Source organism: Chaetura pelagica, unplaced genomic scaffold, assembly GCF_000747805.2.
Source record: "Chaetura pelagica isolate M959 unplaced genomic scaffold, ChaPel_1.0 scaffold166, whole genome shotgun sequence".
NCBI classification, from domain to species: domain Eukaryota; kingdom Metazoa; phylum Chordata; class Aves; order Apodiformes; family Apodidae; genus Chaetura; species Chaetura pelagica.
The window spans coordinates 3,631,035-3,634,473 of NW_009953758.1; positions in this window are offsets into that span (position 1 = coordinate 3,631,035).

The following is a 3,439-nucleotide window of genomic DNA, read 5'->3' on the forward strand; positions in this document are numbered from 1 at the left end:
ATACGGGTGTTTTTTTTTTTTCTTTTTTTTTTTTTTTTTTTTTTTTTTTTTTTTTTTATGGTCTGTGAAATTCTTTCTGTTGTAACTGCATTCCTGATTGATTCCTTTCTCAGACAGGCATCTCTTGCCTGTTATATTTCTCCAAATGAGCATCCTAGAACAAAAATAATAGAGATGCCATGTGTCTGCCAATCCAGGTTGAGAGTAAGACAGGGTCAACTTCAAGAAGCCTTCTTATTAGCTTATTTCATTTGGGGCTGAAATGATTGTCTTAATTTAACAGAAAATCAAGACTGACATTAAGCCTTAGAAACTTAAGGTGAAGGTTTGGTTCTAGACTTCTCTGCTGCAGCTGGAACCACTTAGGACAAGTCTCAAACTTGATGATTTGAGTCAATAATTAGTAGCATAGCTAAAACATTTAAAATGAGAGCTAAGGTGAGGTCTCTTGATTATGCTGGCATAAATGTGGGAGAATTCTTTTAATTTTAAATATCCCAGTCTCTGTTAGCATGCAGATACTTGGATTTCTTACAACAGGCATTGGGGTTGATACCTGGGCTGAATTTTCACTCTCATTTTGCTATTTTATTCTACTCCCAGTGATTGCCTGTATCTGTTCTTGCAATATTCATCTCGCCTGAGGTTTGCGTGGCAGCAAGTAGCCTGTGGTTCTGCAAAATGGGAATGTTCTCAGTATTCCTATGGCAACAAATAACCTGTGTTGTGTAGAGCAGCGCAGCAGCTGCTCTTGGGTGCCAGAGTTTTTCTATAGGCTTTGGTTGGAGAAATTAAAACTGTAGCTAATCTGAGTTTCATTCTGACATAGCTCCAGGCTATAAGCCTGTCTGTTGGGAAGTAGAGATTACTGAAATTTGGGGATCATTTAAAAAAACCAATTTTTTATTTAGGTAGATTTAGATGATAGCTGAAGATTGTAACCCTGTCTCTTTCTCTTTATGGACTTAAATTTTAATGTTTCCTTTACATATTCATCTTCTTGCTTAGTAACATGGCCTTTCTGAAAGGCTGGAGCTATATTCTATGTTGTTGCAAATAAAGGGTTACCTGTTGCTGATCCCAAGCGGAGTCCCAGGAGTGCCTTCCCAATTCTCCCATCAGATGGAGATGGCTGTTAATGGGCTAAGCAGTACTGAACACCATGCTTCAGTTTCCTGTTGAGCATTTCCAGATGACTTCCTTGAAGTTTAAATGACAAAGTTTTTATTCCACAACTTCCTGAGGCAAATAGTTCAATAGAGGCAGTCTTTTAGAGGAAGAGCCAGAACCCAGAGTGTGGTTAATAGAGAGCTTCCTGCCTGTTCTACAGGAGAGACTTCTCTTTTAAGACTCCTCTGGAATGGCTGAATGGTCTCCCCTTATACAGAATATCCTCTACGCAACCATCGTATAGTAGTTTGCTGCTTTGCAGGATAGTCTGAGAGAAATAACCAGATGCAGGTGTAAGTGGACACAGCAGCCTTGTCCAGCCTGCCCTGTGGTAGATGAAAATGAGCTCTGGCAGTAAAATGGGACTCACTGAAAGAAAAAAGTTTAATACCTACCTTGGCAGTGCTTACTCCATGTGATCTCTAGCATATTGTTTGGTCTGCCTGCAGTACGTTTCCCACCGGTGAATGGTATAATGCTTCATTTGTCTGTTTTGGCTGTGAACTAGTCTGAAAAGGACTGTAGTCTTACACCTTGCACATTGGGGATAGGATTTGACTGGACCTTTAGATAATGCTGTAATAAAAATACTGCAATATGTAAACAGGTTATTTCAGCATCACCTGCATGTATTCATACAGAAGGCATGTGCTGAATTAAAGATCTGCTGAAAGCTCTCTTATTAAAAGAGTTACATCTAGCACATAGAGTGTCTCTGGTTTACTTCACTTTACTCCAATTAAGCCACAGAAGTGAGACCTTTGTGTCTTATTTTTTATTGCAAGTTCTGGTAATATCTGAATGGAGGGAAGCAGAGATTTATGTGTTCCTGTCCCCTGCTAGGCAAGCTGCGGTAATGTTTAGCCCATGAATATGCTTTAATATAACTTTCTAAATTATTTTTAGATTCTGTTAAAATCTACTGGCTCTGTATGTGGTAGGTTCTCTAGGGCCAAGAACGCATAACTCAGGGGTGTCCTGTTGTACAAGAAACCCCAACCAGCCCTTGCCTTGATTAGTTCCTGAGTTCCCACAGTTCTATATTCTGAGCTCCCAAGAGTTGTAAGACCCACTTAATTTTCACAGAGAATAAATTCTGAAGCCTATTTCTTTTTTGTCTACTGCTCATCATTTTGTCAGGTTATGAAAAGCTTTTGGCACGCAGGTCTATGCCAACTTGTTTTGCAGCTCACTCTAATGTCTCTTTGAAGTCTTCATTCTCAGTGTTCTGATATTTTCTATGTGACAAAACAATTTTCAACTCTACAGATTCTGATGTTGAAATGAAAAAAATAAAAATTAAGAAGAATGTGTTAACAGCAGAATTTGGATCCTTATTTATGAGGGAGAGTAGGTAAAATATGAAAAGATTTGTAGGAAGTATTGTTTATATTTGTTTTCTCTGTGATATAGGAATGATTCTTTAAAGACTACATGAAATGAAGGTATTTTATGAAGAACAGGGTACTAATTATCTATAATTACATATTCTTTTGTGGCTAGTATGCATAGATAGACTGTTATCCATGAAGCAATTAAAAGGTACAGGTGGATTCAATGTATCATAGAATGGGTTGGGTTGGGAGGAACCTTAAAGATCATCTAGTTCCAACCCCCCTGCATGGGTAGGGACACCTTCCTCTAGGTCAGGTTGCTCAAAGCCCCATCCCACTGGTCCTTGAACACTTGCAGAGAGGGGACATCCACAACTTCCCTGGGCAACCTGTTCCATTGTCTCACTACCCTCACAGTAAGCAATTTCTTCTAAGTATCTAGCCTAAATCTACCCTCTCTCAGTTTGAAACTTGTCCTCTCACTACATACTCTTGTGAAAAGTCCCTCCCCAGCTTTCCTGTAGACCCCCTTCGGTTGCTGAAAAGCTCCCTGGAGCCTTTCTTCTCCAGGCTGAACAACCCTGACTCTCTCAGCCTGTGTTCATAGAAGAAGTACTTTAGCCCTCTGATCATCTTTGTGTCCCTCCTCTGGATTTGCTCCAACAGCTCCATGTCCTTCTTGTGCTGGCAGCTCCAGAACTGGACACAGTAGTCCAGGTGTGGTCTTGTGAGAGAGGAGTAGAGGGGGAGAATCACCTCCCTTGACCTGCTGGCTGTTCTCCTTTTGGTGCAGCCCAGTTTGCTATGGCTTTCTGGACTGCAAGTGCACATTGCCAGGTCATGCTGAGCTTCTCATGAACAAGCACCCCCAATTCCTTTTCATCAAGGCTGTTCTAAATCCATTCTCTGCCCAACTTGTAATTGTGCTTGGGATC